The sequence below is a fragment of the Oryx dammah genome, unplaced genomic scaffold (assembly GCF_014754425.2).
Source record: "Oryx dammah isolate SB20612 unplaced genomic scaffold, SCBI_Odam_1.1 HiC_scaffold_10, whole genome shotgun sequence".
NCBI classification, from domain to species: Eukaryota; Metazoa; Chordata; class Mammalia; order Artiodactyla; family Bovidae; genus Oryx; species Oryx dammah.
Genome location: NW_024070194.1, coordinates 6,471,917 through 6,486,507, shown reverse-complemented (window position 1 = coordinate 6,486,507; position 14,591 = coordinate 6,471,917). Strand labels below are relative to the sequence as shown.

The following is a 14,591-nucleotide window of genomic DNA, read 5'->3' as shown; positions in this document are numbered from 1 at the left end:
GAGAGCGAGTCAGAGGCAGAGTCTGGCAGATCACAGAGGAGGTCACAGGCACTGCCCCTCCCAGGCCCCCAGCCTTTTCATCTGTAAAATCGGTATAAGGAACACCTTGGGGACTTCCCTGGCGGTCCAGCAGTTGAGCCTTCCAGGATATCGAATCCTCCAGGTACGGGTTCGATCCCTGGTCAGGGAGCTAAGATTCCACATGCCTCCTGGCCAAACCAGAACATAAACAACAGAAGTAATACTGTAACAAATTCAATAAAGAGTTTAAAAATGGTGCACATCAAAAAAAAGAAAGAAAGAAATCTTAAAAAAAAAAAAAGACTAGAACTGCTGGCCTTCACGGGGACATGGAGAAAAGATGTGAAGAGGCCAGTCAGGAGCCTGAATCTGCAGCCCCTCCCCACCATTTCTCACTCTCCTCTCCCATCTTTCCACAGCACAGCCTGGGACATTCCAGAGGACAGGCGGGCCTTAATCCAAGGGTTTCAGCCCCATAGGAAGTGTGATAAGGAACTGAGACGCAGAGACTAGCCAGGCCTCAAGATATCAGAGGAGATTTTCAGGCCGCACTGCCTAACCAACAGGACCGGGCTGGCACAGATAATTTTCTCTAATCAGCTGGCCTCAGCATGCCCGAATGTTTCACTATCTCTCCATCTCTCTACTCTCTCAAAAATCACAGATATGACGCTCCAGCCAGATGGTTCCCAACACAGCCACACGTGGGCTCCAGGGCTGTTTCCACTCCTGAGCAGCTGGGTGGCCTTGGCCCAGATGCCCTCCACCCTGAGCTGCAGGTTTATCCTCTGAAAACCAGTGATGGCACTTCCCTGTGGTCCAGGGGTTAAGACTCCGCGCTCCCAACGCTGGGGGCCCAGGTTTGGGTCCTGGTCAGGGAACTAGATCCCACATGCCTCAACTAAGAGTTCGCAAGCTGCAACTAAAGATCTCATCTGCCGCAACAAAGATCGAAGATACCACATGCCACAACTAAGGCCCGACACAGCTAAATAAATAAATTTTTTAAAAAGAGAAAGAAAACCAGTGGTGAGAAGGAAGATGGTGACAAGGACTGCAGGCAGCAGCCAATGCCTACGGACCTCGACCCTGTGCCTGGGAGGTAGGTTCTGTTATCATCCTGTTTAACAGATGAGGAGACGGAGGCTCAGCAGGATACACCAAGGCCTCTGAGAAGTAAGGGGAGGAACCTGGATCTGAACCTGGTCATCTGGTTCTGCTCACAGTCATTTGCTGTTGTGTTCAGTCGCTCAGTAGTACCCGACTCTCTGCAACCCCATGGACTGCAGCATGCCAGGGTCTCTGTCCTTCACTCTCTCCTGGAGTTTGCTCAAACTCATGTCCATTGAGTCTATCATGAGTGAGTGAGTGAGTGAAGTCGCTCAGTTGTGTCCAACTCTTTGCGAACCCATGGACTATACAGTCCACGGAATTCTCCAGGCCAGAATACTGGAGTGGGTAGCCTTTCCCTTCTCCAGGGGATCTTCCAGGGACTGAACCTAGGTCTCCGCATTGCAGGTGGATTCTTTACCAGCTGAGACACCGGGGAAGCCCAAGAATACTGGAGTGGGTACCCTACCCCTTCTCCAGGGAATCTTCCTGACCCAGGGATCGAGCCCAGGTCTCCCGCATTGCAGGTGGATTCTTTACCAGCTGAGCCACCAGGGAAGCCCACGGTGAGGGGTAAATCAGACACTGTGGGAAAAGCCACCCAGCTGGGAAAAGGCAGCCTCAGTGAGCACTGAGTCTCCGCTGGCCGGGATCAGGCCTGCCGCCGTGGGCCAGGACATGTGAGCTGAGCCCACGAACAGCAATGGGCCAGCCAGGTGTCGGGTGTACCCTGCAGAGCACCAGCTCCAAACACAACCCTCCTCTAGCCACGTTTATCTCTTCTCTGCCCGAACAGGAGCAGATCCTAACGGTGCCAAGATCCAGATGTTCCGTAACCTCAGACCCTGGGGGTTTTCTGAGCCTGCCTTGGGCCAGGGACGGGCTAGTTGGGAAGCAAAAGGGGGAGATGGAGCCCTCTCTCTGGAGGCCAGTGAGCTGGGAAAGGTGCTCCAGGGAAGACGGAGAGGGGAGGGGGAGGGGCCCAGACAACAGCCCCAAGTGGTGAAAGGGCTTGTGATAAATCAGAGAAGGGGAAGGACAGTGTGGGCCGGAAAGGCTTCAAGGAGGAAGTGAGGCAGAGGCAGGCCAGTCACTGAGTATCGAGCACTTTGCATTGGGTTGGCCAAAATGTTTGTTCAGGTTTTAATAGCATGCAGGAAAACCCAAACAAACTTTTTGGCCAACCCTACATAGGGGATGTATTTCCATTGGTTCCCAAACTCAACAGAGACAGACTGAGCCCAGGACAGCCCTCTGGGAGCTCATGGTCAAAGGGAGAACAGTCCACAAGTTGAGCACTAACCACTGACAGTAATAACAAGAGCTAACACTCGGGGAGGCTGTACATTCTTGTCAGACTCCCGGAACCCTCACATCAGCCCCGTGAAATGGTTCCTGTTTTCACCCTCATTTAACACATGTGAGGACTGAAGCCCAGAGAGGTCAAGTCATCTGCCTGAGGTCACAGAGCAGATTGAGGCCTAACCAGTCTGGCTCTGGGGTCAGTGCTCTGAACTGCTATACTGTTTTATAACCTTTCTGAGAGTTAAATAGGAATACTTTCCTCCCTAATAAATATATAAGTTCTATGATGGATAAGTGACAGGTGAGAAATGAGGACAAAGAGTGAGGGAGGTGCAATGGCCTGTCTCGAGGAGCTGGGCCTCCAGATGGAGACCTGAACGAAGTGAGGGCATGGGCCATGCAAGAATGTGTGGGAATGACACTCCAGGCAAGAGAGGAGCGCAGGCAAAGGCCCTGAGGCAGCAAGAAACAGCAAGGAGGCCAGGGAGGCCACAGCAGAGTGAGAAAGAAGACGATGTGTGATGAGGTTGGAGGCATGAGCTAAACACACATCAGGGAAGGCCGGGGTGTGCTCTTCAGGTTCTTCTCAAGAGCCTTGGAGAAGCAATGGGCGGAGGGGGACAGGTGCTAGCTGAGGCCTAACAACATCCCATTTATTTAGCCTTTACAAAATCCCTCTGACTGCCAAGTGGAAGATGCACTGGCGAGAACATAAAATGAACATAAAAGCCAGAAGACTGGCTAATGGCTACTGGTCCAGGCGAGTGATGCTCAAGACATGAACTGGGAAACCCAGGGGTCCTCCTCTGATGGGTTCCCTGAGGGGCTGGCAACAGCCAGTAGCTAGTGAAAACGAGAGAAAGGTTAGTTCCCTTTTCTGTCTGTCTGTCCTGCCTGAGATCAGTGCTGGGCAGAGAACTGAAACTCAGCAGGGCCTTCCGACCAGGCTCCTCGCTGGACCAAAATTGAAGGAAAAGTGTTAGTTTTGTTTTCTTTGCTCACAAGGGAGTGTGGGCTCCACTCTGCCCAGCTACAAACTCACGGCCTGCTCCTGCCCCTGGGCCTTTGCACATGCTTTGCCCTTTACTTGCATTCTACCTCCAAACTGTAAGAAGTGGTGCTGCACCGGCTACAGACAGGTAACAGATCAATGGAAAAGAACTGAGAGTCCAGAAACAAATCCTTACACTTATGGTCAGTAAATGTTTAACAAAGTGCTAAGACAATTAAATGGGGAAAGAACAGTCTTTGCAACAAATGCTACTGGGAAAACTGTATCCACATACAAAAAAAGAAATAAACTTGGACTCCTTCTCACACTGTACACAAAAATTAACTCAAAGCAGATCATAGACCTAAAAGTAAGAGCTGAAACTATAAAACTGTTAAAACATCGGTGTAAATCTTTGTGACCTTGGGGTAGGCAAAGCATTATTAGCTATGGCACCAGATGTATAGGCAACTAAAAGAAATCAGATTAGCTGGACTTGAGCAAAGTTAAAAACATTGTGCTTCAAAGACTATAAAGAAACAGAAGAGACAATCTACAGAATGTGTAAATTATTAATATATATCTAAAAAGGGACTTGTTTTCAGTATGTACAAAAAACTCTTACAACTTAATAAAAAGACAAATAACTCCATTTAAAAAAAAAGCAAAAGGTTTAAATAGATATTTCTCGAAGACAATACACCAATGGCCGATAAACTCATGAAAAGATGCTCAGTATCATTAGTCATTACAGAAATCCAAAACAAAACCACAATGAGATAACACTTCACACCCTCTAGAATCGCTATAATCAAAAAGACAATAACTAGTGTTAGTGAGGATGGAGAGAAATTAGAATCTTCATACATTGCAAGAAGAACTATAAAATGGTGCAGCAGCTTTGGGAAAGAGTTTGGCAATTCCCTAATTACAACTGGACCTAGCCATACCTCAAATCACGTATCCACATATGTTTCAGTTACGTGAGCCCTTTTTTTTTCTTTTTTTTTGGCCACATCATGCAGCTTGCAGGATCTCAGTTCCCAGACCAGAGATCAAACCCAGCCCTGGCAGTGAAAGTGTGGAGTCCTTTTTTTTTTTTTAATTAAGCGTGCTTGAGCTAGTCTTTCCATCCCTTGTATTTGCAAGAGTCCCTACTGCTTCTTAATCCCAGAGAGACTGCAAGGATCTGGAATCCCAAAGATGTCCCAGTCAATCCCAGACAAGCATAAAGTATGGGTATCTTCAAAATTAATGGAAGCTTGAGCTGCACTAACAAAGGTCTTACATGCAAAAGGAGGGAGTAAGAAGGCTCCTGCCCTATTCAGAACTTAACACACTGTCTTAGTAAGCTACAACAGAGTCAAGTTCAAAATAGACAGACTATGGTGTTGAAAACCCTGACATCCACATCCAAGGTGGAACAGCTTCATGAACATACAGGGCTTGCTTGGCCCAGAGAAGAGTTTTCCTGGAAGGAACCCAAAAGCTCCTTGTTAAGCATCTTTGTCGGAGGAGGGTGCACAGAGAGGGTCTCCCAGGAGGCATTAGTGGTAAAGAACCTGCCTGCCAAGGCAGGAGATATATGAGACACAGGTTCAGTCCCTGGGTTGGGAAGATCCCCTGGAGGAGGGCATGGCAACCCACTCCAGTACTCTTGCCTGGAGAATCCCATGGTCAGAGGAACCTGGCAAGCTACAGTTCATGGGGTCGCACAGAGTCAGACATGACTGAAGGGACTTAGCACATGCACGCACACACACACACACAAGCATCTTGGGAAAACTACATGACCAAGAAGAAGCCCTCTGCATCTGTAAGACCTCAGAGGGTCCAAGTGGGCTGAGTGTGCACATCTATAAAATGGGATCACAATCAGATCTGAAGGTTGTGGCCAGGATCAAATGGAATGATGAATGGAAAAATGGTGGTCGGTAAGGACATGATATTTATCATGGTTATTTCCATACTAATAGCAGCTCTTACATTTATTATTATTCCTATGTAGTAATAATAACAGTGAAAGTTGTAGTCATAGTAGAAATCATAATAGCTAGCATTTATTTACTGAATATGCCAAGCACTGTTCTAAACTTCAATTTCTTAAGTCATTTCATCCTCAAATCATCCCAATGAGGTGTGTTAGTTGCTCAGTCGTGTCCAACTCTTTTGCGACCCCATGGACGGTAGCCTGCCAGTCTCCTCTGTCCATGGAATTCTCCAGGCAAGAATACCGGAGTGGGTTGCCATTCTCTTCCTCAGAGGATCTTCCCGACCCAGGGATGGAACCCAGGTCTCCTGCATCGAAGGCAGACTCTTTACTGTCTGAGCCAGGAGGCAAGCCCACGAGACAGCACCATGTTTATTTTCAGGCCACAGGGAAAGAGACTGAGGCCTCTTGTGCAAAGTCACAGAGCCAGAAGGCAGCACCCGGTGGGCACCCAGCCCATCCACGGGCCCCTCCAGAAACAGTACCAGGCAGGAATGAACACTCCCAAAGCAGGCTCTCAGAACAAACATGCAACGTCTGAGCAGAGTCAGGCCCTGGGGACTCCTTAGACTCTGAGGGCAGAGAAGGGAGGGGTTGTGCCACGGGCACCCAGCAAAGCAGTGGCGGAAGCCCCTCCAGGCCCAGGCTGGGTGACCTATCCCCAGCATCCGTCCAGCCAGCCCCGTGTGGTTTCAGAAGCGGGGCCTGAGGTGAGGGCTTCCTGGAAGAGAGGATGTCAGAGCAGAGGAGTCGCCGCTTCCGCCAGGGGCCCCGTTACCCCCTCCCCTCCCGTCACATTTACCAAAAGGACACCTGCCGGTGTCCACTCTGGGTGGCCACGTCGTGTCTCCAGAGGTGTGGACACGGGGCCTCCAACACCAGGCCAAACCGGGGCATCAAGGAAACATGACTGCAGCCAACTCCTCCTTTCTGGTTCAGCCTGGCTCAAGATTCAGAACATGGGCCCCGGCGGTGGAGGAAGAAAGGGGCAAGGAGGAGGCAGGGAAGAGACGGGCCCCCGTTTTCCCGTCCTCTCCCTTGTCACGGAGTTCAAGCGAGGCCGCTCCAGGCCCACTCCCAGGGCATGTTAGAGAACCTTTCATCTCCCAGCCGCAGCTCCCAGCTCAAGGAGAGCATGGGGAGCAGGGGATTCCCTGGTGGTTAGGGCTCCGCACTTTCACTGCTGAAGCAGCGAGTTTGATCCCTGGGGGAACCCGAGCCGACCCAACGAGCCCTGGATCTGGGACTTTACACGATACAGGAGGGAAAGACACACTCTCTTCTCCCCCGTGGCCACACTAATCAGATGCAGGTCTGAGGCTGCTGGAGGCCAGTGCGGCCACCACGAGAAGGGAACCTCCCAGGAACAAGGCGGACACAGAGGAAAACCAAGCCAGGAGACGGGAAGAGCCTGACCATCACTGGAGCCCCTGGATACAGCCATGAGAAGACAGATCCATAAAATCACGGTGTGAAAACAGCTGGATCTGTCACTGGAAGAAGCGGCAGTCTCCACTACTCACTGTGACGTGGGCTTGATGGAGGCTGCAGAGGAGACATGAGAGGTGAAGGCATGCTGTCTCCTCTACAAAGAGAAAACAGCAGCCTGGAGGTTGGGATGGTCACCAACAGGGGCTGGGCCCCACGGAGCACCCCCACTTTCTGTGGACACTTCAGCCAGCTCCAGGAAGGGCTGCTCTTACATCTAACTGTGGCTCTGTCCATAGACCTCCACCCGAGGCACCCACATCGAAAGCTCAGCAAGCCAAGCTCTGATCTCTTTTATTAAGACTCTTCCTGTATTTCAGTTCTGGGTCCTCGCATGCCCTATCTAGGGCGACAGCAGGACTCAGATGAAGGGGCAGTGACAAGACCCACCACTCCTTGCAAGAAAAAAAAAAAAAAAAAAAGAAACAAAAAAGACATGTGGAAATCCAAGAAAACCCAGAACTGAAAAAGCTGTCTGGCATAAAACAACAAAATCTCCATGTGCGGCAACTGGATGAAATAGATTTCATGCCAATGTGTTTCCGATATTAACAGTTCCGGCCCCTGCTGCATGTTTGTAAACTGTAGCCCCTTGGATGAGGAATTAATGGGAGAAAAATAATGCATGTATGTCTTTTAAACTCCTTCCTTCCGCTTGGGGAGATAGCGGAGTAGGCAGCAGGAAAGGGCTCAGGTCTGGGAGTTCCCATTCTGGCTTTGACCAGGATAGGCTATGTGACCTTGGGCAAGTCGCCTCCCCTTTCTGAGCCTTGGTCTCCTGGCCGCGTAGGGCAGGACTGTATCAGAGCCTGGGTCACCATCCTGCCCAGGCAGGCCAAATGCTGTTGCCAGGCTCTCTCAGCAAAGCAGAAGTTCCGGTCACCATGGGTCTGCATTTCCACCGGACAACAAAAATTGGCTGACCTCAGTGGTGGCCACCCCCTTAGATGGGACCATGCCCATTTTACAGATCAGGTAATAGGGGCACAGAGAGGTCCAGCAACTTACCCTCAGTCACACAGCTAAGGGGAGGTGGAGCTAGATTTCCAAACTCAAATTCTCTCTCTCTTTTTTAAATATTTATCTATTTTTGGCTGCATCCAGTCTTAGTTGCACACGGGCTCCAGAGCATGTAGGCTCCGTAGTTTGCAGCATGCAGGCTCTCTAGTTGAGGCACCCAGGCCTAGTTGCCCCATGGTGTATGGAATCTTAGTTCCCGAACCAGGGATCGAACCTGTGACCCCTGCATCGGAAGGCGGCTTCTTAACCACCGAACCACCAGAGAAGTCCCCAAACTCAGACCCTTAACCACTATGCAGAGTGTGGCAGAAAGCAGGACTCGGGCAGCACTCCCAGGAAGAGTGATCTGGGAGGGTCCCTGGCAAGATCAAGAATCAGCTTGGCTTTGAAAGGAGCGGGTAAGAGCAGGTGTCCCACCCTAAGGGAGTCGAGCGGCCCCAGGCTATCACTGTTCAGCACACCGGAAAGAGCTGGTGTGGCCGGAGGTGCTGAAGCATCTGTGGGCAAGGTGTCGGTGCTCAGCCCACGAGGAGAGATACAGGGTGGGCACTGCGGTTCAGGGAGCTGGGGCAACGGGGGCCACAGTAAAGAGACCTGTGACTTCCTGTGTCTCCCTTGGCAAGTTGGTGACAACGCCAGAACCCCAGCAGATGAGGAACTCGTTTCATAACCTCAGGGTCAGAGAAGAATTCCACAGAGATAACCCGAGGTAGCCAGAATGGAGAGAGAACTCTGGCAAATCAATACAAAAGGGAACTATCCAATAGAAAATGGGCAAAAGGCGGCTGTCATTAAATGCACCCATCTCCCCCGCCACCGCCCTGGTCCAGGACCACTCACGACAGTGCACCGCCCCCCACCTCCACCTTTATCACCCCATCGTCCATTCTCCGTACGCAGCCTGAGGGATCCCACGAGAACTAAGATCCTGTTTCTCCTCTGCTCAAAACCTTCCCATGCTGCCCACCGCACTCAGAGCAGACAAGACCCCACAAGGCCCCACGTAACCCGGGCCCATCACCTCACTAACCTCACTGCCCCTCCCTCCCCCTCAAGTCCTCCCCTCTGCTCACACAGGCCTCCTAGCTGTTCCTCAGATGCACTCCTGCCTCAGGGCCTTTGCACTGGCTCCTCTCTCTGAAAGACTCTTCCCCCAGGTGCCTGTATAGCCCCCGCCCTCACTTCCTTGAGGTCTTTGCACAAATGTCACTTTCTCCCTCTATCCCTCCTGGACCTTACTAATCCCCACTGCAATCATTCCATCTAAACACACATATACATGCCCTGTTCATTCATTTGTTGTCTGTCTCTTCCTCTCCCACTCCATCCCCTCACCCCACCCCGCAGAATGTCAGAACACAGAGGAAAAGATTTGGGCAGCTTTTGTTTATTCTGTCTCCAGCTCTTAGTATAAGGCCTGACACATAACAGTTGCTCAATAAATGATTGGTAAATGAATGAACATCTCATCATCCATGGACATGAGAGTTGGACTATAAAGAAAGCTGAGCACTGAAGAATTGATACTTTTGAACTGCGGTGTTGGAGAAGACTCTTGGGAGTCTCCATGGACTGTAAGGAGATCCAACCAGTCCATCCTAAAGGAAATCAGTCCTGAATGTTCATCGGAAGGACTGATGTTGAAGCTGAAACTCCAATATTTTGTCCACCTGATGAGAAGAACTGACTCAACTGGAAAAGAGCCTGATGCTGGGAAAGATTGGAAGACAGGAGAAGGGGATGACAGAGGATGAGATGGTTGGATGGGATCACCGACTCAATGGACATGAGTTTGAGTAAACTCCTGGAGTTGGTGATGGACAGGGAAGCCTGGCGTGCTGCAGTCCATGGGGTCGCAAAGTGTCGGACACGACTGAGCGACTAAACTGACTGAACCAAAATGAATGAACAGCTCCAAAAACCAGAGACACTGCAGCACCAACTGTGGCTTCCTGGAGGTAATCGGGAAGACAGGAGGCATTTGCTAAGAAAGTTCTGTCTTCACCATGTGATTCACCATGTTTGGAGTTGTCTTCTCCCCTCCCCCACCACCCACCCCAACAGAAAGTTTTCTCCTGTGCCACCTAAAACACTTTGGCGAGCTGCAAGTGGTACACGGCCCACGCTCTGAGAAACACACCCCTCCCCGGTCATCCCCCGGCACCAAGAACTGATGCCAACATTGCCTTAGAGATGGACCACAGACCATCCCCAGGGGACCCCACTCCTGATGGCCAAGCAAACAGAGGTGACAACCGAATGGCGAGGTCCTTGGGCTGTATGTGGGTGCCAGCTCCGTCACCCGCCGGCAGGCGTGGGAGGTGTGGAAGATACCAGAGTCAGTGCAGGGCCCCAAGGCTCTACCTTGAGCAGAGACTCTGAGCAAGATCCCTGACACAACAGCCCTGCAGCAGTGGTCCCCAAAGATGGCTCCCTGCTTGTGCCCAAGAGGTCTGATCAGACCACTTATGGAGGTGAGGACAAGGGGGCAGGTAGGAAGGAGGCAGGTCTGGAGGAAGGGGAGAGTCCACCCTTTGTTTTTCGCTGTGGTAGGCAGAAGATGCCTGTGAGACATTCAGGTGGAGAAGCCAGTGGCAAGATGAACAAGCACACAGTTTAGGCGAGAGGTGCAGGCTGGAAGTCACTGGACAGAGACAGGGGTCCAAAGCCATGGGGATGTCCACCTCGAAACTTCTACGTGGATGTGCACAGTATCCAGAAAGTGGAGACAATGCAAGCACCCATCAACTGATGAACGGATATACAGAACGTGGTAAGGGAATATCATTCCCTTAATAAAAAGGAATAAAGATGTGATGGACACGACAACGTGGATGAGCCTTGGAAACACTCTGCTAACTGAAAGGAGCCAGACAGGAGAGAAACTATACATTATACAACTGTACTCACGTGAAATGTCCAGAGTAAGCAAAATCGCAGGAGCAGAAAGTAAATGAGCGCTTGCTGGGGGCCTGGCGGGGGGGCGGAAGGGAAAGGGAAGTGGCTGATCGTGAATCCAGAGTTTCTCTCGGGGGTGATGAAAGTGTTCTAAAATTACTGTGCTGGTGATGGCTGCACAACTGTTGAGTCAACTTTAAGAAGGAGGGGCACAGAACGGTCGAGGCTACTACAGACACCAGTGTAGATGGAGAAAGACCCGTGGACAGAGGCTGGGGGCCCATCATCGCTTGGAGGCCTAGACAGCAAGGAAGCAGCAAAGGAGACTGAGAGGGAGGGGTCAGAGAGGCAGGAGGCAAAGTGAAGAGGGGACTGGAGGGGCAGCTGTCCCCTTGGCGCAGATGGGCATCCTCACTTTGCCCCCTGCTGGGCTCAACCTCGCTTCCACTACGGACGTGGGTCCAGTCCCAGACGGAGCGCTCCGAGGGGCAGGCCCTGGGTCCGTCTTGCTCGTGACTGCAGTCCTGAGCTGTGGCAGGAACTGGTGTGCAGCGAGCAACGTAAGACATGCACGTCATCCGGCGACACCCACAAGGGTCAGTGTCAGTGGGTCTCCCCTCGGGCACCTGCCATCTGAGCCCCGGGGGCATCAACCCAAGCCTGAATCATTTTCCTGGAGACGTTGATGGAAAACTCAACAAAGCCTGAAAATGCCAACTGTCTATCCCGGGCCTGGGCTGCAGGCTGAAATAGAATGTTCCGGCTATTCTTAGGCAACATTCAAGTTCAGTTTTTTGGGGCAGTTCCCAAAAGAGGCTTTCATTCTTGCTTCTTCCCCCTTCCCACCCAGGCTCCTCAACCCTGTTTGCCTCCTCAATTCAAAGTCCAGCTCAAACAAGGGGGCTCAGACAGAAGGCCACGGGGACAGCTGCGAGGAGAGTTGGAGGGGGCAGGGGCAGGACAGAGGATTGGGGCTCAGCTGCTCCACGCTCATGGGATCATCTTTGGAAATATGCTGGAAAATGTGACAGGACGGAGGAACTCAGGAGGGGTACGAAGAGTTCCCCTCCACCCCAGCTGTTTTCTGATGCAAACATTCCAGCTGCGGGTGCCAAAGGCCAGGATACTCTGAGCAATTGTGCCGGGCGGGGAGCATGGCACGGCCCCGCAGGAATCTCGGGCCCTGCTGGCTGGCCCCCAGTGCTCTCTGAACCCCGGATAAACACAGCTGGAGATGGAGGAAACAGGGAGTGTAAACAGCCATTTGGTCTGGAGGGAAACCCACAGCCCTGCTTCCTCACTGTTTCCTGTGGGCAGTTAATCCTGCATCAGTTGCCAGTGGGTTCTGTCTCTCTCTCTGCTCAGGGAACCAGAGCCCAGCATCTCCACCAGACTAAAGCCCCTGGGGCTGAGCAGGTCCCAGACACACCTGGACTTCACATCGCTTAGAGGCCACAGGGAGACACAGGTCCAGCCCCCCGGCTTGTTAAAAGACGGAAACTGCCTCTCCAAGTGGCCACTGGGATCCTAGACTTTCCCAAGATCCAGAAACCAAAACATTAATACCTAGGGAACCTTGGCTGGAGTCTGGGGCCATAGCTGGTAATGCTTCTAATGGGTCATATATTCAAGGATTTGAAATCCAGGAAAGAAGGGGCAGACCAGCCACTGAGCCACAAAACACAAGGCTACCAACCTTCCCCAGACCCCGCCTAAGGAACTGAGAAGGTCAGCACCCCCGACACACCAGCACTTTGGCAGTTTAGACTCTTCAAAGTGCTTCTCAATAGGCCGTGTAGCCTAACAGTTAGGGGGCAGAACTCTAGACTCAGACTGCCCGGGGTTCCAACCATGGCCCCCGCTGCTTACCTAATGTATGGCCTTAAACGGGCCACTTCCTTTCTCTGCCTCTGGGCCTCATCTCAAAAATGAGGCTGATCCCAGAGCCTACCTCACTGAGTTAAGAATTAAGTAAATAAATGTTTGATCAAGATATCAACCCTACCCGTACACTGTTAATACAAACACTGTGTTACAGATGGGAAACTGAGGCACGGGGAAGCCTTAAGGTTACACAGCCAGTAAATGGCAGAGCCAGGATTCAAACCCAGACAGCCTGTGACTGCAGTTCCTGGCTCTCATCCAGGGGTCAGCAAATTCTCTCTATAAAGGGCCAGATTGTAAATATTTCAGGCTTTGCTGGCCACATCCGGTCTCTGTCACATATTCTTGTTTGTCTTGGGGGCTTTTTTAACAACCTTTAAAAAAAAATGCAAACACCATTCTTAGCCCGCGGATTGTACAAAAACAGCCCATGAACTGGACTGGGGCTCACAGGCCATGGTTTTGCCAGCCCCTGCCCTAAACCACTGCACCTTGAACTAACTCTTGAACACCGGCAACTGATTCAAGCTTGGCAAACACACCAAAGACATCAAACGAAGTCCATCTGCCAGTCCACTGGAGTCTACAGGTTACCAGTTTACAAGTTCCACCTGGAGCTTCTTCAGCACCAAGGTGAAGAGGTGAGCCTCGTATGGCATGTCCATCTGTTTGGGGATCAAAGCAGCTGCAACAACTGTAGACAGTTCTTTCAGATCCCTGAGACAGGCAAACAGCAGCAGGCAAGAGGAAGCACAGGGAGAGCTGGGTCCCACCACCCACAGCTATACATGTTAAAGGTCTGTGTTCACAGGCAGAGGGGACAGCCCTCGAAAGGGTCTGGTCCAACTCAGAGGCTCAAGGGTCACCCATCGCCTCCAGCAGAAAGGTATGTTCAAGAATACCCTAGCATTGGGCTGGCCAAAAATTCATTTGGATTTTTCCATTATATATCATGGAAAAACCTGAACAAACTTTTTGGCCAGCTCAGTACTTTCCCCCCTCCCCTCCTCCTTTCAGCTCATGGAGCAAAGATGCGTGTGGCCCCAGTGAGCAGGTGTGTGAATGAGGCACCACCAGCCAACTTAATCCACCAGCAGGGACCCCAGAGAACAGCTGTCAGATGCATTGCCTTCGGGATGGAGCCAGGGCAGGCCCAGGCCAACAGCCACCATGTCTAAGGGCTGAAATCCCTGGGCTGAAAGCAGTGGATGGTGGCAGAGCCATCCACCCAGTTGGGGATCTGCCCGGAAGCCAACTCCAAAGCTTATAATCAAGACTTTTCAGGCCCCCACGCAAGCAGCACACCTTCCCCTGGCCTGCCTGACCCAGACTCAGTCAAATGGGGGTGGGCAGGGAAGGAGATAGCCGCTGCGTGGATGGCTCTGGTTCACCCACCCAGCATCTCCCCACCCCAACCCCTCATCCACAAAGAACCCAGACTTTGGCGAGGGGCTCCCTCCTTCTCCGTCACGGGACTTGGCCTGTGCTATCCAGGGACTGGTCGGAGCACATGACACACACCTGTGCCAATCAGAGCTCACTTGCTCAGGGTGAAAGGGTCAGGGGTGGAGCACCTGACTGCAGTCTCAGCCAATCAGAACATGACACTGCCCGGCTCACTGTCATTGGACCATATCTCAGCCAATCAGAGCTCATCAGAGCCAATCAGAGCTCAGGGCCTTCTGAGATGAACTGCCTTCACTTCATTTCACTTCCTTGGTCTTTGGCTCATTATAGCAGAGAGCAGAGAGGCTAGTAAAATCAGCTGAGGACTGGTGTGCAAGTCCAGGCAAATGAGAGGCGGATAAATAGCACAAGCAAAGACGTATTGTAATTGGTTCAAATTCAAGCACCGTGACTCTGGCCCAAGGCATTCCTAATGTT

At 51.6% G+C, this 14,591-nt stretch overlaps 1 protein-coding gene across 1 annotated transcript in view; it reads right to left on the bottom strand.

Moving 5' to 3' along the window:
* The window catches only part of PREX1 (phosphatidylinositol-3,4,5-trisphosphate dependent Rac exchange factor 1), a gene marked incomplete at its 5' end in the record, with an annotated part of 105,391 nt that overhangs the window by 69,887 nt on the left and 20,913 nt on the right, over positions 1–14,591 (bottom strand). The window lies entirely within an intron of this gene.